Raw genomic sequence first — 23,416 nt, 5'->3', positions numbered from 1 at the left:
TATATGGCTTTTATTATGTTGAAGTAGTTTCCTCTACTCCTAGTTTGCTGAATGTTTTTATCGTGGAAGGGTATCAGATTCTTTTTCTGCATTAATTATATGATCACGTGTCTTTTCCCCTTCATTCTATTGATGTCATGCATTATATCAATCAATTTTCCAATGTTGAACCATTCTTGCTTTCCAGGAGTAAATCCCAGTTGGTCACTTGTAATCCTTTTAATATGCTGCAGAATTCTGTTTCCTACTATTTTGTTGAGGATTTTTGCATAAATGTTCATGGGGAATATTGTTTTGTGGTTTTCTTGTAGTGTTTTTGTCTGGCTTTGGTATCAGGGTAATCCAGGCCTCAGATAATCACTTAGAAAGTATTCCTTCCTGGGAATTCCCTGGCAGTCCTGTGGTTAGGACTTGGTGCTTTCACTGCTGTGGCCCGGGTTCAATACCTGGTTGGGGAACTAAGATCCCGCAAGCTGCACAGCATGGCAAAAAAAAAAAAGTATTCCTTCCTTTTCAGTTTTTTGAAAAAGTTTGAGAAGGATTGGTATCAGTTCTTTAAAGAGGTTTAAAGTCATTAGAAGTATATTTGGTAGAATTCACAAGTGAAACCATCAGGTCCAGGGCTTTTCTTTGTTGAGAGATTTTTATTACTGGTTTACTTTCCTTGCTAGTTATAGATCTGTTGAGATTTTCTATTTCTTCATGATTTAGTCTTGTGTTTCTAGGAATTTGTCCATTTTGTTGAGGTTATCCAATTTGTTGACATACAGTTGTTCATAGTACCCTCTTACAACCCTTTTTATCTCTGAAGAATCAGGAGTAATGTTTCCACTTTCATTTCTTTTTATTTTATTTTGTTTTTTAATTTTTGGCTGCGTTGGGTGTTCATTGCTGCACGCAGGCTTTCTCTAGTTGCGGTGAGCAGGGACTACTCTTTGTCACTGTGTGCGGGCTTCTCATTGCAGTGGCTTCTCTTGTTGCGGAGCACAGGCTCTAGGTGTGTGGGCTTCAGTAGTTGCAGCACGCAGGCCCTGGAGCTTGTGGGCTTCAGTAGTTGTGGCAGCATGTAGGCTCAGAAGTTGTGGCTTGTGGGCTCTAGAGTGCAGGCTCAGTAGCTATGGTGCAACGGCTTAGTTGCTCCGTGGCATGTGGGATCTTCCTGGACCAGGGATCGAACTTGTGTCCCCTGCATTGGCAGGCGGATTCTTAACCACTGTGCCACCAGGGAAGTCCCTCTACTTTCATTTCTGATTTTAGTAATTTGAGCCTTCTTTTTTCTTAGTCCATCTGGCTAAAAGTTTGTCAATTTTGTTGATCTTTTCAAAGCAACAATTTTTGGTTTCATTGATTTTCTCTATTGTTTTCTATTCTATATTTGTTTCTCTCTGCTCTAATCTTTATTATTTCCTTCCTCCTGCTGGCTTTGAGTTTAGTTTTTTCTTTTTCTAGTTTCTTAAGTTGTAAACTTAGGTTGTTGATTTGAAGTCTTTGTTATTTTTATTTTTATTTTTATTTTTCCTTTCTTTATCACTTTTCTTTTAATCTACCTGTGTCTTTATATTTAAAGTGGATTTCTTGTAGACAACATATTACTAGGTCTTGTTTTTTGGTCCATTCTGGTATTCTCTGTCTTTTAATTGGTGTGTTTAGACCATTCACATTTAAAGTGATTATTAATATAGCTAGATGAACATTTACCATGTGTAACTATTTTCTTATCATTGCACTTGTTTTTTGATCCTATTTTTATCTTCCTCTTTCCTCCCTTTTTGTTTTTTAATGTGTTTATAGCTGTACGTTTTCCCCATAGCACCACTTTTGCCACATTCCATAAGTTTTGGTAAGTTGTATTTTCATTTTCACTACCCTGTAAGTATTTTCTAATCTTCCTTGTGACTTCTTCCTTGATCCATTGGTTGTTTAAAAATGTGTTGTTTAGTTTCTCCACAATTTTGTCAATTTCCAGCTTTCCTTTTGTTATTGATTTGTAACTTCATCTGGTTATGGTCAGAGATCATACTTTGTATGTTATCTGTTTTTTAAAGCCTACTGAGACTTAATTTGTGGATTATCCTGGACAATGTCCCACATGCACTTGAGAAGAATGTGTATGTTGCTGTTGTTGGGTAGGGTGTTCTGTGTTTATCTGCTAGAGCTAGTTGGATTATTTTGTTGCTTAAGTCCTCTATTTGCTTACTTCTCTCTCGTTGTTCTATCCATTATTGTGAGTGGGGTATTGAAGTCTCCAACTATTATTGTAGAAGTTTTCCTCCCTTCAATTCTGCCAGTTTTTGCTTCATATATTTTGATGGTCTATCATTAGGTACGTGAATGTTTATAGTTGTTACATCATCTTGCTGTATTGAACATTTTATAATATATAACGCTTTTCTTTGTCTCTTGTAAACTTATTTGATTTAAAGTTGGAACTTCCCAGGTGGTCCAGTGAGTAAGACTCCACACTCCCAATGCAGGGGGCCCGGGTTCAATCCCTGGTCGGGGAACTAGATCCCTCATGCATGCTGCAACTAAGAGTTCACATGTCACAACTAAGAAGCCCACATGCTGCAACTAAGAGTCTGCATGCCGCAACTAAAGATCCCACATGCCGCAATGAAGATCCTGCCTGCCGCAACTAAGACCCGGCTCAGCCTAAATAAATAAATAAATAAAGTCTATTTTGTCTGATATTAGTAGAGCATCTCTGCTCTCTTTTGGTTACTATTTCCATGGAATATCTTTTCCATCCTTTTACTTTCAATCTGTTTGTGTCTCTGGAGCTGAAGTGTGTCTCTTGTAGACAGTATATGATTGGATCATGTGTTTTTATCCATTCTGCCAATCTCTGTCTTTTGATTGGAGGGTTTAACTCATTTACATTTAAAGTAATTACCAATAAGGAGGGACCCTGTCATTTTGCTATTTGTTTTCTATATGCCTTATGGCTGTTTTTGGTCCCTCATTTCTGCATTGCTGTCTTCTTTTGTGTTTAGTTGATTTTTTTGTAGTGAAGTGTTTACCTTTCCTTTTTCATTTCCTTTTAGCCGTTGTCTTTGTGGTTACCATGGGGATTACATTTAAAATCCTAAAGTTATAGCACTCTAATTTGAATTTATGCCAGCTTAATTTCAATAACATACAAAAACTCTGCTTCTTTACAGTTCTGTCCCCAGTCATTTCTGCTGTTGATGCCACAAAACTGGACTTTTATACATTGTGTGCCCCAAAACGTGAGCTAATAATTCTTTTAAATGCATTTGTTTCTTAAGTTATGTAGAAAGCAAGATTTGGAGTTGCAAACCAAAGTTATAGTAATAATAGCTTTTACACAAGTAATATTTTTTCTTTAAATGTATTAGTCTCTTAAATCATGTAGAAAACAAAAAGTACAGTTACAAAACATTGTTATAATAATACTAGCTTTTATAATTGCCCATGTATTTACCTTTATTGAGGTCCTTATTTCTTCATATGGCTTCTAGCTACTATCTAGTGTCCTTTCATTTCACCTTGCAGGAATCTGTTGAGCATTTCTTGCAGGGCAGGTCTAGTGGCCACAATGTCCCTGAGCTTTTGTTTATCTGGGGATGTCTTAATTTCTCCCTCACTTTTGAAGGACAGTTGCCACTTAGGATTCATAGTTGACAGGTTTTCTGTTGTTGTCATTTTAGCATTTTGAGTATATCTATCAGCCCACTGGCTTCTGGCCTCCAAGTTTCTGATGAGAACTATGCTGATAATCTTATTTTATTGAGGATCAATAATATTAATAATCTTATTGTATGTGATGATTCACTTCTCTCTTGCTGCTTTCAATATTCTCTCTTTGTCTGTGCCTTTTGAAAGTTTGGTTATAATGTGTCTCAGTGAGGATCTCTTTGAGTTGATCTTACTTAGAGTTCATTAAGCTTCTTAGATGTTTATACTCATGTCTTTCATCAAATTTGGGAAGTTTTTCAGCTGTTATTTCTTCAAATATTCTCTCTGCCCTCTTTTCTCTCTCTTCTCCTTCTGGGACTCCTCCCATGTGTATGCAGGTCTTCTTGATGGTGTCTCACAGGTCCCTTAGGCTCTGTTTACTTTTTGTCGATCTTTTTTTGTTCTTTTCATCAGATTTGATAATTTCCATTGTCCTTTCTTCAAATTCACTAACTCTTTCTTCTGCCTGCTCAAATCTGCCTTTGAATTCCTCTAGTGAATTTTTTCATTTCAGTTATTGAACTTTTCAGTTCTAGAATTTGTTTTTGGTTTCTTTTTAGGTTTTCTCTCTTTATTAATACTTTCCCCAAATTAATGTCAGACACCAAACCACAGATGCAAGAAGTTCAGAAAACACCAAGCAGATAAATGCCAAAAATCGTACACCTAGGCATATCATATTCAAATTACAGAAGTTCAAAGATAAAGAAAAAATCCTGAAAGAAGCTAGAGGAAAAAAATACCTCACCTATAGAGGCACAAAGATAAGAATTTCATCCAACTTTTCTTCAGAAACCATGCAAGCAAGAAGAAAGTGGAGAGAAATATTTAAAGCGTTAAGAGAAAAAAAATCCCACCAACCTAGAATTCTGTACCCTATGAAATTATCCTTCAAAAATGAAGGAGAAACAAAGACTTTCTCAGACAACATGGAGGAAATTTGTTGCCAGTAGATCTGGGGGTGCTGAGGAAGGGAAAATCTTCATCTTACATGCCCTTAAGTAACTTATGAGTTTTGAACAATGTGAATACCTATCAAAAACAAATAAAAATAAGTAACATGTAAATATAACTTATTGAATGAATATCCTCAATTAGCTAGGCACAGTGGAGTTCATAAACAGTTAATCCCAGTGCCTACACTTAAGGGGATTATAACCTAGTGGGAGTGAAAAGATAAGTATGCAAATTACTATAACGTAATTGATGCAGTGATAATTGCTATATCAAAGAGAAATGAAAAACGATAGAAGCCAATGTCTCACAAATGGTTTATTGTTAGTTATATGACCCATTTCCTAATGGTTTGGGACATTTAACTTTTGTTGATTATCAGATTCAGGATCCTAGGCTGAGCTTGGCTCTGCTCCAGACACCCCTTCCCTTCCCCCCCACCTACCATCCTACCTCACCCTTACCCTTTCTGGTCTGGTAATTTGTGCAACCATCACCATAATTCAGTTTTAGAACACTTATAAACCCCAAAGATTTCCTAATACTCATTTGTTTTCTGTTCCTATTGTTTTGCCTTTCCTTGTATATTTTTTCAAGAGGAAAATATTATGAATTTGTACAGTTTTTTGCAACTCAGTTTGCGCTGTAGGCAGCATCTTCTTTTGCCACACCTTGTGATTCAGAGACAGGTTTGGTTGGTGTTGAACCTAAACCTGGGATTGCCGCCATGTTAAATGGTGCATGACTCTCCCACTTTCCTTTGGAAGAGCTACCTGAGTGGGTGATAAAAATACTCATTCACCTCTGCCTTCAGCTCTCTGTCAATTCAACTTGGAGTGGCTTGTCTCGTTTTCCCCTTCATCACCTGATTTTGGAAAAATAAAATGAGGATCTCTTCTGCAAGTTAGAAGCCAAAGTAGGGTTTCCCTGGTGGCGCAGTGGTTAAGAATCCACCTGCCAATGCAGGGGACACAGGTTCGAGCCCTGGTCCAGGAAGATCCCACATGCCGCGGAGCAACTAAGCCATTGCACCACGACTACTGAGCCTGCGCTCTAGAGCCCACGAGCCACAACTTCTGAGCCTACATGCCACAACTACTGAAGCCCACAAGCTCTAGGGCCTGCATGCTGCAACTACTGAAGCCCGCGCACCTAGTGCCTGTGCTCCGCAACAAGAGAAGCCACTGCAATGAGAAGCCCACAAACTCTAGGGCCTGCATGCTGCAACTACTGAAGCCCGCGCACCTAGTGCCTGTGCTCCGCAACAAGAGAAGCCACTGCAATGAGAAGCCCACGTGCAGCAACGAAGACCAAATGCAGCCAAAAATAAATAAATAAATTTTCAAAAATAAATAATTAATCTTTAAAAAAGCTAAAATAAATGCAGTGATGCCACATAAGATTTTCTAATTTAACTTTTATCAGATGCCAAAATGCACAAAGTACTGTACAAAGCACAGCATTAAACCAAGTCACTAGCTACAGGGGGTGCAGTGGGATTACGGAGGCCAGGAAAACTCAGGAAAATGTATGGCACAGAAGCGTGTCTGGCCTTATCCCAACGGTTGGGAGGTAAATGTGGAGGACGGCTACAGCTCACTTCTACACTGTGGAAGTGTGGATTTCTGATGAGAGTCCCTTCCTTTCACCTCTTGCTTTTCAAATTAGGAAACGGCCAATGGAGAATTCAGGTGATTTGCCTTACACCTCTTACTAGGTGGAGCAGAACACAGCCAGGACTGGCCTGGGCAGCACCCTGCTGCCTGTGGTGCAAGCCCGATGCAGGAGAGACTGGGAGGGAATAGGGGAGGCAAAGGGAGTCCTGCACAGACCCACGGTGGTGGCAGAAACCTCGAGTCCTCTGTGCTTCCATGACATGGCTGTGCTACGTGTGGGCTATGACACACTGGGTGTTTAAGCTCTCTGCACTGCTGTACCTTCCTTCTTGTATAATGGGGGTAGCAATAATGATACCACCCTCGCAGGGTTATTGTGAGGATTAAAAGAATTAATTCATGTGCTGATAGTAGACACTCAGTAAATATTAATGATGATGGTAATCATGATGATGATGATTTCTGTCTCTGAGTCCTGAGCAGTTTCTAAGTGCACCCTGGCATGTGCACTTTGGACCACTCAACTCTGAAGATCAATGTTCATAGTCAGAACCAAATTCCCTTCTCCGACCTCTTTTCACCCGCCCACATCATTCTTCCACTTTCCTATGCTGCTTCCATCATTCAAAATAAATGGGAGTGGCTATTCGGGGTCTTTTGTGTTTCCATACAAATTGTGAAATTTTTTGTTCTAGTTCTGTGAAAAATGCCATTGGTAGTTTGATAGGGATTGCATTGAATCTGTAGATGGCTTTGGGTAGTATAGTCATTTTCACAATGTTGATTCTTCCATACCAAGAACATTGCAGTGAGGTGGATGGACCTGGAGACTGTCATACAGAGTGAAGTAAGTCAGAAAGAGAAAAACAAATACCGTATGCTAACACATATATATGGTATCTAAAAACAAACAAACAAAAAAATGGTTCTGAAGATCCTAGGGGCAGGACAGGAATAAATACGCAAACGTAGAGAATGGACTTGAGGACACGGGGAGGGGGAAGGGGAAGCTGGGACAATGTGAGAGAGTAGCATTGACATATACACACTACCAAATGTAAAATAGCTAGTGGGAAGCAGCTGCATAGCACAAGGAGATCAGCTTGGTGCTTTGTGTCCATCTAGAGGGGTGGGATAGGAAGGGTGGGAGGGAGACGCAAGAGGGAGGAGAAATGGGGATAAATGTATATGTATAGCTGATTCACTTTATTATACAGCAGAAACTAACACACCATTGTAAAGCAATTATACTCCAATAAAGATGTTAAAAAAATAAAAAAATAATAAATGGGAGTAGATGCAGATCAAACTCTGAAAAACTAATCAATCAACAAATATTTAGGTCAGCAGCATGTCAGATGATGACAGAACTAATAGTTTTTACCTCTAAGGAGCTTTCAGTCTTAATTGGAGGGTTAAAATTAAGTATACAATTAAAGGATGATTCAAGAAAATTAAAATGGAGTGCTGGTTATATGGCATATAATTAAAGAATGGATCAATAAATAATATAATGCTTACAATGTAATAGTAAAATAACAGCAGCTAATATTTCTGAGCCCATGCTATTATCAGATGCTTTTCTAAGTGCTTTATATGCATGATTTAATTTAATCTAATTTACACAAAAATTCTCAAAGGTAGCTACTATCAGTATCTTTCTTTTCAGAAGAGGAAGCTGAAGCTCAAACAAATAACTTGCTCAAGGTTGCACAGGGAAGGGGGCACAAAAACAACACAGAGTAAATGAGTCCAGAGGAGGCAGACAATGTCAGCCCAAGTAGAGGTTTGTCACTAATTCTGGTCTTTTCCCAGAGTTCTTTGCTAGGTGAAGCAATACTTGTCAACCCTCAAAAAGACAAACCAACAACTAACCCACCCACTGATCTACCCTTCATTGTCTTTCCATTGTTCTTTGGAGAAAGAATAAATACAAAGCCACTTAGCATGGCCTACAAGGCTCTTCATGGCCCCACTGACCTCTCCAGCAAGTCTTTCACTTGTCCTTCCTTCCCCACGGGCCTTTTTTCAGTCCCAAAGCTCTTGCCTGCCACAGGGCCTTTGCACATGCTGTTTTCTCTACCTGCTCTCCTCTTCTGCTCTCTTCACCTATGCAACTTCTACTCATCCTTCAGATCCCAGCTCAGGCATACCCTTCCTCAGGAAAGTCTTGCTTGACAACACTGACTAGGTTAAATCCTCCTAGTATCATCTCTTGGTAACTTGGTAACTAACACTTGTCACGTATTATATTTGCCTGGTTATTTGATTGGTATCTATTTCTCTCACTACTTTATAAGCACAATGAGAGGTAAGACTGAATATGTTTTTACCCATCATTGTATTTTCAGCACCAAGTAACATGCCTAGCACATAATGGGCACTCAACGAATATTTGTGGAATGAGTTGAAGGATAAGTTAAGGAAGACTCCACAGTGGAGCTAGAACATGGAGGGGCCTAATGATAGAAAAGAGTTGCAGAGGTGAGGGGAAGCATTCAAGGCAGAGGACAAGTAGCTCCCAAGAATACATACACTGAGAAAACTCTGTGTCAAAATATAGCTAATATTTACTGAGTGCTTATTGTATGCCAAATCTTTTGCATGTATTATCTAATCAAATCCTTTTTTTGATAATCCTTGTGACAGAGACAGCTAATTGTACTCCAATATTTGTTCCATCCATTCTTTCTTGGTAATAAATCCTCTAATTTTTAGCTGGACAAATAAAAACTACGTTTCCTTTTTTTTTTTTTTTTGGCCACGCCATGTGGCATGCGGGATCTTAGTTCCCTGACCAGGAATTGAACCCGGGCCCTTGGCAGTAAGAGCGCCAAGTCCTAACTGCTGGTCTGCCAGGGAATTCCCTAAAGTACCCTTTAGAGTTCTCTTTACATCTCATAGTTACGTTCCTATCTTAGCCTCATAATTCTTTATGTTAAACTTTCCCTGTTAAATTACTGTGTAGTTTTTGCCTCCTGATTGGACCCGGACTGTTATAGGTACATCCCCTCTTTGACAGGAAGCTAAAATGCAGAGCCTTCTGTTTTACTAGAGAGGTTCTTTGTTTCCTGATATCTTGTTTGATCTCCCAGACTGGGATTCCTTTCATCCATGAATTGCAAATATTCAGTTATGATTCTGAGGGTATCTACATGCCTGGCCCTCATTCTGCTCCAGTTATTGGACAGTTATCTCAGCTAGATTGCCTTCACCAACTTATCTTACCTTTCAAAGGTTATTTACGTATTTATGTAATGATTTGAAGATAAACTCTGTGTGGCAGTGAAAGTCCTCTCTGGCTAGTTAAGTCAAGCCACACTTTTCCTTTCTGAAAAAGATCATCCCTGGGGACTTCCCTGGCGGTCCAGGGGTTGACTCTGCGCTTCCAATGTAGGGGTTGAGGGTTTGATCCCTGGTTGGGGAACTAAGATCCCACATGCCACGTGGCACAGCCAAAAAAAATAGATGAAAAAGATCATCCCTGAGTCCATGGTACAAGTAATATGAAACAAGGTGTTGAATGCTGGAGAGTGGTTTCAATCAGAAGTAGCTATATAACCTATATCATAGGGTGGTTATGAGAAGTAGGTGAGATATTCTAGGTAAAATTCTCAGCCTAGATCTTGCACTTCATATTGTGCGTTCTCCTTCTCCTTTATTCATTCATTCATTCACTCATTCATTCATTCAACTTATCCTTAGTAAGCAGCTACCATATACCAGATGCCATTATCAGCATGGAGAAATGAGGATGAACAAGATTCAGTTCTCGCCCTGAAACAGTGATCAGTCCAGTCTCCTGTTTAGTACGCACCAAAGTCTAAGGAATAATCCCCCTCTTCATGCTCTCCCAAAGATATGGGTTTTCCAGTAAATGGAATAGAATGAATGATTTAGTCATAAAATGTACAGCCTGGAGATAAGGTCACATGTCTAGAGGGAATTTTCCGCTGTGTTAGTTTGATGTAAACTTTGACAAGCCTGTATTATTGTTGGACCATATTCTTTTTCTGTAATTAACTATAACTATATTTAACCACATGTGATATATATGTAATATAGTCACTCCAAAAGCAAGTACAGGGCCAGGATTCAAAGACCTCCTTTTGACTCAAAAGCCCATGCTTTTATCACCCACACCATTCTGCTTTCTTTTGTTGGTTTTCAGCTTGGTGGTGCTAAGGACTGGACAAATAAATAAATAAAATAAATAAATAGCCTCTGACAGGAGCCACTCTAACCTCTTGCCCAAGAACACCCCATGCTTGCTCCTGATTCCACATGGGCCTTGATCGATAGGGTCCTACACATCCTTCAGGGCACAGCTCAGGTCCCACATCTGTGGGAGCCTCTCTTCGCTCCTTTAGCCCCTGTGGGTCACTGCCCCACACCTATGTCCCCCCCCCAGCATTTAAAGAACCCCAGAGGAAGTGTAGGCGCCATATAACTCCGCCCTTACTCACACGCTATGTATGTTCTTCCCCCGACAGGATGCTACTCCGAGCATCTCCCAGCTTTACTGGAAGCCCTCTGAGGGTTGATGGTTTTCCCTCCATTGTGGCCACAACACGTCTCAGAGTTTTCAGGCAACCTCTGTTGAGGGACAGATCTAGAAGTCTGGAGGATGTGTTAGCCCTAACTTATAGATTGGGAAGCTGAGGAGGAAAGGGTTAGGTCACCTGCCCAAGGTTGTGAAGGCTGGCATTTGTTCAGGAGCCAAGTGGGAACGGTCCCCAGTTAAACAGTTCCCTTACATGTGTTTTTAATCTTTCCGACAACCCTAAGAGGCAGGTTCTATTATCCACATTTTACCACTGAGGAAACAGAAATGCACAGGTTTTCAAAAAGGCCCACCGCACTCATGTGCCGAACCCACCCAGAACTAAAACCCAGCTGGTCTGGCTCCCAGCTGCTTCCTGTGTCATCACTTCCTGCCTCGTAGCACCTGTGTACAGACCTGTCCCCTCTACAGGTGAGATTATGACCTTTTCTGAGGGCAGGGCCTATGCTTTTGTTTTCATTTAAATCTCGGTGACTCCAGGGCCTAGCACAGAATGTGAGACCTAGTTGATGTTCAGTAAGAGATTGTTCAGTAAATGCTGAGCGAGAGCCGATGCGAAAGCTTACTCTGTCTGCCCCCTTCAGAGTAGGATCTCACGGGAGCCTCTAGTCCCCTCCAGGTGGTGCCATCAGAAGCCTCTTAGTTCCTGGTTTCCTCTGAAGGCCCCCTGGGGGGGGAGGCTGGGACTGAGGTGCACAGGAAGGTCCCCTGGGGACAGCAGGAGCCTTCACACCTGCTGGGCTGGGCCTCCCTCCCGGGTTAGAGGTCTAGTTTCAATCCACAGAAATGCTTGGAGAGAGTGACCACCCACCTCAACGGTGGGGATGAAAAGGCCCGTCTCTGGTCAGGGCGACTTGGGGTTGGTCCTGGTTCTCCTCCTGGCCGGGTTTGTGGTCACTGAACCTTAGGAAGCCTCCATTTTGTCGCTGTAAAGTGGGGAGACACATAACGCGTGCCTCCTGGGGTTGCGGTGAGGATTAAATGAGAAAAACGTGTGCGTGGGGACGTCCCTGGCCGTCCGGCGGTTGGGACTCCACTCTCTCCCCGCCGAGGGTGCGGGGTCAGTGAAAACGTGTGCGTGGGCCCCCCTCACGGCATGCGGTGGATGGCAGCCACGGTTGTGGGCGGTTTAAAGGCCTGAGACAGGAACGTGAATGAGGACCACTAACGACAACGTTGGTGGACTTCCCCGGTGGCCTAGTGATTAGGATTCGGAGCTTTCACTGCCACGGCCTGGGTTCAATCCCTGGTCAGGGAAGATCCCGCAAGCGGCGTGGAATGGCAAAAAAAATTTTAAATAAATATCAAATAAATAAAACAATGGAACTCAAAAAGTTGAAAGTAAAAAAGATGAATTAAAATATACAGGGCAAACAAAAAGAAAAGTTTAAAAAAACAAAACGACATGGGTCCCTGGGATACTTTGCCCATCACTTTTTTTTTTTTTTTTTGACTGCACAGTATGGCTGGCGGGATCTTAGTTCCCCCACCAGGGATTGAACCTGCGCCCTCAGCAGTGAAAGTGCGGAGCCCTAACCACTGGACCGCCAGGGAAGTCCCTGCCCATGACTCTCCACAGACTGTGTCTCAGTCCCCTGTGTTCCCTCTCAGAGGGCCTCCCCAGGAAACACCGTCAACAGCGGGAGTGTATCGTCCAGGCCTTTCGCTCTTCCCTCTTCAGCTCCTTGGTGCAGCTCCCTGAGGTCAGGCTCCCTGAGGAAGTGCTCTCAGCGGGGATGGGGGACAGCCGCACGGGGCAAAGGAAGGCTCCAGGCAAGGTGCGGCCCTGCCAGTCTGCCTGGGAGTGAGGGGTGAGAGTGAGGAGACTGGACCCACCCGGACTTTCAAACTCCTGTTCCAGCGGGCAGCCAGGCCTGGGTTCAGGGCCATGGAGAGGCCTCAGTGCCCAGATACTGCTGCCTCTTCACAGGTGCAGGCAGAGTGGGCTCCAAAGGGGGGTGATATCTAGCAACTATGAGGAGAGGAGAGGATTTCCCTGGCGGTCCAGTGATTAAGACTCTGCCCTTCCAATGCAGGGGGCATGGGTTCCATCCCTGGTTGGGGAACTAGGATTCCACGTGCCGCATTGTGAGGCCAAAAAAAAAAAAAAAAAAAAAATTAAAAAAGAAGGAGAGGAGAATTGAATTATAATTTATACACAAGGTATGAATAATAATCATCTAATGACCAGATTAATATACTGATGTTTCATCAGATGTAGAGAACGGACTTGAGGACACAGTGGGGGGAAGGGGAAGCTGGGACGAAGTGAGAGAGTAGCATTGGACATATATACACTACCAAATGTAAAATGGATGGCTAGAGGGAAGCAGCTGCATAGCACAGGGAGATCAGCTCGGTGCTTTGTGATGACCTAGAGGGGTGGGATAGGGAGGGTGGGAGGGAGGCCCAAGCAGGAGGGCATATGGGGCTATATGTACACATATAGCGGATTCACTGTGTTGTACAGCAGAAACTAACACACCATTGTAAAGCAATTATACTCCAATAAAGACATAAAAAAGAAATTTTTTTTTAATGAAAAAAAATACTGGTGTTTCATGGCACCCTGGCATTTCAAAGTAAGACTCTTGAGAACAAACGTATGGACACCAAGGGGGGAAAGCGGCGGGGGGATGGGAGTGGTGGTGTGATGAATTGGGCGATTGCGATGGACATGTCTACACTGATGTGTATAAAATGGATGACTGATAAGAACCTGCTGTATAAAAAATAAGTAAAATAAAATTCAAAAATTAAAAAAAACCCAAAAAAACCCCCCAAAAAGCGAAGTAAGACTCTTACTAACGTTCATGGTCCACCTTTAGGCAGATGACAAGGTTCTTTCTGGCAGGAGATTTGGGGGTTAGATGGGCCTTCCTGACACAGCTTATGTCAAAGTCTGGCTTTCACTTAGCCAGAAATGGGAGTAGGCTTGAATTGGACGTATAAAGTGCCTGGGCTCACCCACCCCTGCTGTAAAGCATCTGCCACCCCAGCCAAGATGTTTGCAATGCAAATAGTTTTTCTCACTCCGTGGGGAAATGGGAAAGGGGCAGAGGCCATGGGTGCTTTGACTGTGTGTCATTGCCATCGCAGAGTTGAAGGCTGTATGATTAGTGCTTAGCATGTATGGGTGTTGGATTAGTGTGTGTTGGGTGAGTGCCTTACAGGAATGAGGTGGCCCCCTGGAGGGGCAGCAAGCACTGTGTCTTTTTTATTAGTCTGGTCTTCACGTATTCTTCAGCTCATAAGTCACTTTTCCTGTGAAACCTTTCTTGCCCTCTTTATCCTTCCAGGAGAAATTGCCCTCCTTCTTTCGAATTTCCAATTATTTACTTCTTTGCACTTAACTCACTGTCTTGTAATCAAGTGCTTAGATGTCTGTCTCTCATTAGACTGTGAGAGCCTTAAGTATGGAACCTACTTTACTTCTGTCCTTAACTCCAGAGCCTGGTTCCAGGTAGGACGATAAATGTTGATTATTTAATGAATGAATGAATGAACCGCATGGCTAAGCAAGGTGTCTGTTGACTTAAATTACAATATAAATATGTACCCGGGCGTCTGTGTGTGTGTTTGTGTGTATGAACTTAAAAAATTGCTTTTTCTCGATGACTCCCTTCACTCAGGGCAAATCTAGCCAAAAAAACAAACTAAACAGTAGATTTATAAGGAGTAACAGTACCAAATGGATGAGGTTAAAGAAGAGATTGGTCAGTTCGCCGGCCTTTCCGACTCAGTCAGGTGTCTTAGGTGGAGAAGCTTGGATAACTGCTCCTTTGGTTTGAGCCCAGATTGACGCTCCATGAGCAGAGGAGAGAGCGCAAGTGGGGAGAGGGTCCTTCTGTTCCCCGAGGTCACAGCGTGCCTCCATGACAGATGGTGACAGAGAGAGGAGACTTTGTTTTTCTATGTGTTTACAGATTAGTTCTGCTTGCACGTTCATTCTTTTTACAAAGTATCTTAACACCTGGGGACTTATAACTGAAATCTGTAAAGCAGTCATTCTGAACCACAAGTGAGTTGAAGGTCCTTGAAAATCTCAGAAAGATATGAAACTTCTCCCCTGAGAGGTGTAAAGAGACAGTCATGAACTTTCTGTAGTTTCAAGAGTTTGGCAAGGGGGCACAGTGGTTAAGAATCCGCCTGCCAACGCAGGGGACACGGGTTCGAGCCCTGGTCTGGGAAGATCCCACATGCCATGGAGCAACGAAGCCCGTGTGCCACAACTACTGAGCCTGTCCTCTACGGCCCACGAGCCACAACGACTGAGCCCATGTGCTACCACTACTGAAGCCCATGCGCCTAGAGCCTGTGCTCCGAAACAAAGAGAAGCCACCGCAATGAGAAGCCCACGCACCTCACCTAAGAGGAGCCCCTGCTCTCCGCAACTAGAGAAAGCCTGAGCAGAGCAATGATGACCCCACGCAGCCAAAAATAAAATTAAGTAAAAAAAAAAAAGAGTTCAGCAGCCTCCTTTGTGTTACCAGAGTAATATAATCCCCTCACACAGCAGGTGCTTAATAAGTACCATTGTGTTGAATCCACTGAGTAATGAAACATGCCAAGGAAACAGCCTTGCAAAAGAGGCCACAAGTGACTGAGCACCTGATAACATGATTCAAGCTCTTAAAGGAAGGTACCTCCTGTCTATCAAACTAAATCAAACCATGCACTGCCTTCCTTAACTGTAAATACTTTTGTATTTACAGCAACAGACAGCTTTGGTGGAAGTTCTGTTTTTCCTTTAAAGTGTCCCAGGGTTAACCCGTTAAACCTTATCTGTCCTATATTCCTTGCCAGTAAATGTGTTTATCAGCTTCTTCCTGGGAGGGGGGAAAGGATTGAGATAATGGATGTAAAGGATTGAGATAATGCTGTGTCTGGCATAAGGAGGTTCCCAACAGATGTAAGCTGAAAACAGAAAACAAACAAAACAAAAGAGCAGATTAGACAGGGAAGGTGTTGGGCACACAGAGGAGCTATGGGGGAGGATATGGAATTAGTGGGGTGGTGGTGGCTGGATGGGGAGGTAGGGCGGGGACAGGAGACCAAGGTCAGGGGGCATCCCCTTCCTAGCTTGTTTTAGAAGCCCTTAAGATTACAGGTGAGCTGCAACCAGGAAATGAGGTAAAGCCCCTGACTGATGCCTGGTGGTGTATCTCAGAATGTGTAGAAATACAGCAGTAGCACCAAATCCGAGTCACGGAAATCAAGTGGTGAATGGAGGTGTTTGCTCGGAGATGTCAGCCTGGCCCCAGTGAAGTCAGTTTGTCAGCTCTTTTCACTTGGGAAAGAGAAACGAAGTGAAGAGCCACAGCTCCTGCCAAACCTAAACTGTGGAAAAGCAGGCTGTTGAAGGCCGCAGGGCAGCACCAGCTGCAAATGAGCTCAGCAGGGCGAGACCAGCAGGGAGGCCACCAGAGCTCTGGGGAAAACACGGCAGAGACACAGCCCTGAGGTCCCTGCAGAGTCAGCCGCAGGGGGACGAGGAGGCCAAGGGCAGAGGAGGGGCCCAAAGACTGCCTGACTCTGGAGTGAGGAGGGCCCAGCTGTGTGGACGTGGCATCACATTATGAAGGTTGAACCATGTGCATGCCGCTTGCCTCTCTGAGCCTCGATTTCCTCATCTGTAAGTTGAGGATAATAACACCTGCGTTGGAGAGTTTCTGGAAAGATAGAACATGAGACAGAAAACACAAGTGCTTCAGAAACTGAAAGCTCTGGATAACAGGTTTCCTGATCATGAAAAAGAAAGTAAACTGGTTGTCTGAGTCTGCTCGGGCGGCCTTAACAAAATACCACACCCAGGGAGACTTAAACAACAGAGATTTATTTTCTCACGCTTCTGGAGGCTGCAAGTCCAAGATCAAGGTAAGGTAATTTCATCCTGAGGCTGCTTCTCTTGGCCCGCAGGTGACTACCATCTCGTTGTGTGCTCACATGACCTCAGTTTTTTTTTTTTTTTGGTTGCACCGTGTGGCATGCAGGATCTTAGTATCTTAGTTCCCTGACCAGGGATGGAACCCCCACATGCCCCCTGTAGTGGAAGTGCGGAGTCCTAACCACTGGACCGCCAGGGAAGTCCCTCTGGTGTCTCTTTTTATAAGAGCGCTATTCCCACCGTGAAGGCCCCACTCTCATGACCCTAACCCTAATTACTCCTCAAAGGCTCCACCTCCACATACCATCACTGAGTGTTAGGGCTTCAACATAGGGATTTGGCAGGGACACGAACATCAAGTCCATTACACTGGTTAAAAAGAAACCATTCCTTCTTAGGTATAGTCCATGATGTTATGTATTTTAGTGAAAAGATCCTGGGTAGTAAGCAGATAGGCTTTAAATAAAATGCCAAAATAGGGAAAATGCTTATCCCCTGGGCTGATCTTGCATTTCCTAGCCAGGCCCTTGTTGGTATATCACTATTGTACTCTTTTTTTTTTTTTTTTTTTAATGTTTGGCTGTGCTGCTTGGCATGCCTGGGATCTTAGTTCCCTGACCAGGAATCGAACCCGTGTCACCTGCGGTGGAAGCATGGAGTCTTAATCCTAGTTCTCGGACCAGGGATCAAACCCGCGCCCTAGGCAGTGAAAGCACGAAGTCCTAACCACTGGACCACCAGGGAGTTCCCTCTGGCACTTTCTCAAGGAAAACGCACATGTATTTCTGACGGTGGAGAGGGGTTCTCAACTTGAAATCCATCTTTGGATCCCTGGTGTGTGTCTGTGTGTCTATGGTCCATGGACCATGAACCCCTGCACTACTGAAAATAGGGAATGTTGATGGTCCTTGAGAATATCAAGGAATTTCTTCCATGTTTTTGGTGGATGGGAGTAAAAATGCAAGATTTTAAAAATATGCAAGATGTAAAAGAGTTTGCTATCTAAGTTGTTATCCTTAAATAAGTCATGAGATGGGAATTAGGGTGATACAACAGCTGGATGCCTGGAACAGGAGTCTGGTGACCTAGGTTCTAGTTCTGACTCCCCAGTTCACTAGATTTGGGACTTAAGATATGTCTCTCGTTCTCTGAACTTCAGTCCTGTTATTGGTCAAGCTTATTCCCACCTAGAGCTGCTAATTACTGATGCTATATCATGGGCCAGACACATTATGCTAAGTGTTCCCCTCACCCCCAAATATTATTAACTAACAGTTCAACATTGCAAAGCGTGCGTATATATATGTATATCACATACACACAGTATTGTTATTATTCTGTTGGAGGAGAGCCAAATTACTTTACAATGGGAAAATAAAATTTCCTTAGGTCTCAGTTCAGAAGTTCTTTCTCAAGGGATCCAAGACAAGCCTTGGTTCTGGGAAACTGAGTAGTCATACCCAGAAATACCTGGGGCCTTCATCTTTACCAAGATGAAGGCAGCTTGGTCTTCTTCCACTTTCCGTTAAAATCGTCTTCTTTTCTCAATACTCACCTTTGTAGGTACCTATTTACACGGTTCCCTCCCAGGGTCACACCCATCATTTTCTTGAAAAGACGTTTCAAGCAGTTGTGGTTTGGCATAGCACCAGAGAAATAAGGAAGTGACTGGCAGGTAGGTGGCAGGCCCAATAGCACTCTTGTTTTGCTCTGCACCTGCTGTGGGCCAGGATAGTTCAGAGGTGCCACGGCAGTGTGCCTCTGCTGGTGGGGGCCCCGGGGTGTTGCCCGAGTGCCAGCCCGGAATCTTTCCACAGGAGTTTCACTCTGGTTTGGGTTTGTGTTGTCCTGGGAATTAGCCATTGCCCATCTCTGGGTTGAGGCCAGAACCAGACGGGGATGTGGCCTGGGGGCTGGAGAGCAGACTGGAGACCCCTCTCATTCCAGCCCCTGTGGGACATTAGCCCTTTGGGCCATATTCCTTGGGGTCCCCCTCCAACACACTGAATACACTTAGCAACCAAAGGACAGGCAAAACAAGGTGATAATCTGCTAATTTTCCAACCCGTAAGGACATTTTGATGTAGAGGTGATTTACTGATCTGGGTGAAGCCCTCTTACTCATTGATTCCATTTCATCTGAAACACTATACATACCTGGCACATAGTAGGTGTTTTGTACAAGTATATACAGAGGATACATGGATAGTTCTCCTTAGTCCTTTTGCACTGAAAAAAGAGCTGGCACAAAATAGGCCTTCGATCAATAGCTGGTCCTTATCTCTTTCTTCCCTCAGGTACTTCATTCTTCTCGTGATAACTCAGGAAATCATGATGGAGGCTGCAGTAAGGAACATATATATATTTTAAAACTTCAGGCCAGTCTGTATTGGAAAGCCAAATATTTCCTCTGCACTCAAGGGAGAATTAACTTCATTTACTGACCTTCTTATCTTGGTAGGGATATTTTTCCTGTGTTCCATTGTCTCATCAAGTAAATTTTGGGCAAGTCACTTTTCTTCTCTGGGTCTTAGCCAAGCCTTTAGGGACAAAGGGAAATCTGGGCATTTGGGGAGTTAGTTTATTTGAAAACAGTTTTAGAAGTGAAGGCCTTCTGTGTCTGTCCAGGTAGAAACTCCGGAGTGCCTCAATCGATGTCAGTAGAAATGTTTTCATTCTTCTCATCTTATTTAATTTGCTGGGAGATAAATGTTATGGATTGAAGGCAGAGGAAGAAATTTGTGGTTCCATGAGAATCTAAATGAATCATCACAGTGAACAATTGTGAAAAAAATCCTAAGATGGTAAACGTTTGGAAGATGGTACCAAAGAGGATAAAAACAAGATGGGAAAAGTTATCATTTATGCTCCTCTGATATTTTCCCCCTTTGGCTAAATGATGAATGACTTATTCTAAACCACTCTAGGGACTGACAAACTTTATGTTAATTTCTAAATCTTGGGATTTCCCTGGTGGTCCAGTGGGTAAAACTCCACACTCCCAATGCAGGGGGCCCAGGTTTGATCCCTGGTCAGGGAACTAGATCCTGCATGCCACAACCTAAGAGTTCACATGCCTCAGCTAAGAAGTCTGCATGCCACAACTACAGATCCCCCACGCCGCAACGAAGATCCTGCGTGCCACAGCTAAGACCTGGAGCAGCCAAAATAAATAAATTAATTAACTGATTAATTTTAAAAAATCCTAAATCTTACATCTGATTGTGTTACCAAATTCCTGCTTCACCATGAAAGTGTTCCAATCCATCCAACTCAGCTGCATTGGTGCAAGTGACTTGACCATGAAATAACTTCTAATTTCATGATTCTTTTGAGAATCAATGAAAAAGCATTTGAGAAAGCATCATTCTGTTGGGGAAAGTTGGTGGTTATAAGGTTTTATAGGATCATCCCAGTTTCAAATATTCATCCCACAACTGACCCCATAAACCGTTAAACTATCTTAGAAATTTCAATATTTAGGTCTTTATATTTTTGAAACTGCCTCTTGCACTTTGTGTGTGGCATCAAAACCATTTGGTAGGGGGTGGAGTCAAGATGGCATACTAGGAGTGCACGGAATTTGCATCTCCTCACAACTATGGCACCTACCAGGCACCGGTGGGGGACCACAGACACCTAAGGAGACGGGAGGAACTCCCAGCGACTGGTTGTTTCAATTATAGTTTTATTTTTCCTAACATATTTTTCTCTTTCTAATTTTATTTTGTTTTTTAGTCTGATATTGTACTGCTCCTTTTTTTCTTTCTTTCTTCTTTGTTTTTTTTAACCGCGCCATGAAGCTTGTGGGATCTTGGTTCCCAGGCCAGAGGTCAGGCCTGAGCTCCTGTGGTGGGAGCTCCGAGTCCAAACTGCTGGACTAACAGAGAACCTCAGACCCCAGGGAATATCAATCAGAGTGAGGGCTCCCAGAGGTCCTCATCTCAGCACCAAGACCCAGCTCTATCCAACTGCCTGCAAACTCCAGTGCTGGATGTCTTAGGTCAAACAACCAGAAAGATAGGAATACTAACCCATCAAAAAAAAAAAAAAAAAGAAATAACAAAAACAATATGTTACAGATGAAGGAGCAAGGTAAAAACCACAAGACCAAATAAATGAAGATGAAATAGGCAACCTACCTGAAAAAGAATTCAGGGTAAAGATAGTAAAGATGATCCAAAATCTCGGAAACAGAATGGAGAAAATATAAGAAACATTTAACAAGGAACTAGAAGAACTAAAGAGCAAACAAACAGTGATGAACAACACAATTACTGAAATTAAAAATACACTAGAAGGAATCAATAACAGAATAACTGAGGCAGAAGAATGGATAAGTGAGCTGGAAGATAAAATGTTGGAAATAACTGTCAGGGAGCAGAATAAAGAAAAAAGAATGAAAAGAATTGAGGACAGTCTCAGAGACTTCTGGGAAAACATTAAATGCACCAGCATTAAACACACCAACATTTGAATTATAGGGGTTCCAGAAGAAGAAGAGAAAAAGAAAGGGTCTGAGAAAATATTTGAAGAGATTATAGTCGAAAACTTCTCTAACATGGGAAAGGAAATAGTTAATCAAGTCCAGGAAGCACAGAGAGTACCATACAGGATAAACCCAAAGAGAAACACGCTGAAACACATATTAATCAAGCTATCAAAAATTAAAAGCAAAGAAAAAATATTAAAAGCAGCAAGGCAAAAGCAATAAATAACATACAAGGGAATCCCTATAAGGTTAACAGCTGATCTTTCAGCACAAACTCTGCAAGCCAGAAGTGAGCGGCAGGACTTATTTAAAGTGATGAAAGGGAAAAACCTACAACCAAGATTACTCTACCCAGCAAGGATCTCATTCAGATTCGATGGAGAAGTGAAAACCTTCACAGATAAGCAAAAGTTAAGAGAATTCAGCCCCACCAAACCACCTTTACAACAAATGATAAAGGAACTTCTCTAGGCAGGAAACACAAGAGAAGGAAAAGACCTACAAAAGTAAACCCAAAACAATTAAGAAAATGGTAATAGGAACATACATATCGATAATTACCTTAAATGTAAATGGATTAAATGCTCCATCCAAAAGACATAGACTGACTGAATGGATACAAAAACAAGACCCATACATATGCTGTCTACAAGAGACCCACTTCAGACCTAGAGACACATACAGACTGAAAGTGAGGGGATGGAAAAAGATATTCCATGCAAATGGAAATCAAAAGAAAGCTGGAGTAGCAATTCTCATATCAGACAAAATAGACTTTATAATAAAGACTATTACAAGAGACAAAGAAGGACACTACATAATGGTCAAGGGATCAATCCAAGAAGAAAATATAACAATTGTAAATATTTATGCACCCAACATAGGAGCACCTCAATACATAAGGCTAATGCTAACAGCCATAAAAGGGGAAATTGTCAGTAACACAATAATTGTAGGGGACTTTAACACCCCACTTTCACCAATGGACAGATCATCCAAATTGAAAATAAAAAAGGAAACACAAGCTTTAAATGACAAACTAAGCAAGATGGACTTAATTGATATTTACAGGACATTCCATCCAAAAACAACAGAATACACTTTCTTCTCAAGTGCTCATGGAACATTCACCAGGATAGACCATATCTGGGTCACAAATCAAGCCTTGGTAAATATAAGAAAATTGAAATCGCAACAAGTATCTTTTCTGACCACAACGCTATGAGACTAGATATCAATTATAGGAAAAAAACTGTAAAAAATACAAACACATAGAGGCTAAACAATACGCTACTAAAAAACCAAGAGATCACTGAAGAAATCAAAGAGGAAATCAAAAAATACCTAGAAACAAATGACAATGAAAACATGACGACCCGAAACCTATGGGATGCAGCAAAAGCAGTTCTAAGAGGGAAGTTTATAGCAATACAATCTCACCTCAAGAAACAAGAAAAATCTCAAATAAACAACCTAAGCTTACCCCTAAAGCAATCAGAGAAAGAAGAACAAAAAACCCCGCAAAGTTAGCAGAAGGAAAGAAATCATAAAGATCAGATCAGAAAAAATGAAGGAAACAATACCAAAGATCAATAAAACTAAAAGCTGGTTCTTTGAGAAGATAAACAAAATTGATAACCCATTAGCCAGACTCATCAAGAAAAAAAAGGAGAAGACTCAAATCAACAGAATTAGAAATGAAAAAGGAGAACTAACAACTGACACTGCAGAAATACCAAGGACCGTGAGAGATTACTACAAGCAACTCTATGCCAATAAAATGGACAACCCGGAAGAAATGGATGAATTCTTAGAAAAACACCACATTCTGAGACTGAACCAGGAAGAAATAGAAAATATAAACAGACCAATCACAACCACTGAAATTGAGACTGTGATTAAAAATCTTGCAACAAACAAAAGCCCAGGACCAGATGGCTTCACAGGCGAATTCTATCAAACATTTAGATAGCTAACACCTATCCTTCTCAAACTCTTCCAAAATATAGCAGAGGGAGGAACACTCCCAAACTCATTCTAAGAGGCCACTATCACCCTGATACCAAAATCAGACAAAGATGTCACAAAAAAAGAAAACTACAGGCCAATATCACTGATGAACATAGATGCAAAAATCCTCAACAAAATACTAGCAAACAGAATCCAACAGCACATTAAAAGCATCACACACCATGATCAAGTGG

General features: G+C 42.2%; 1 long non-coding RNA gene across 1 annotated transcript; it reads right to left on the bottom strand.

Moving 5' to 3' along the window:
* Positions 1-832: 832 nt before the first annotated feature.
* LOC309640948 lies at positions 833-23,416 on the bottom strand. The gene is made up of 2 exons (XR_014252454.1): positions 5,899-23,416; positions 833-5,805 (listed from the first exon to the last, which is right to left on the bottom strand). It is a non-coding gene; the product is annotated as an uncharacterized lncRNA (long non-coding RNA).

The sequence above is a fragment of the Balaenoptera physalus genome (assembly GCF_965194825.1).
Source record: "Balaenoptera physalus genome assembly, chromosome: 13".
Lineage (NCBI taxonomy): Eukaryota > Metazoa > Chordata > Mammalia > Artiodactyla > Balaenopteridae > Balaenoptera > Balaenoptera physalus.
The sequence above is the reverse complement of the archived record's forward strand: the minus strand, read 5'-3'. Positions and strand labels throughout refer to the sequence as shown.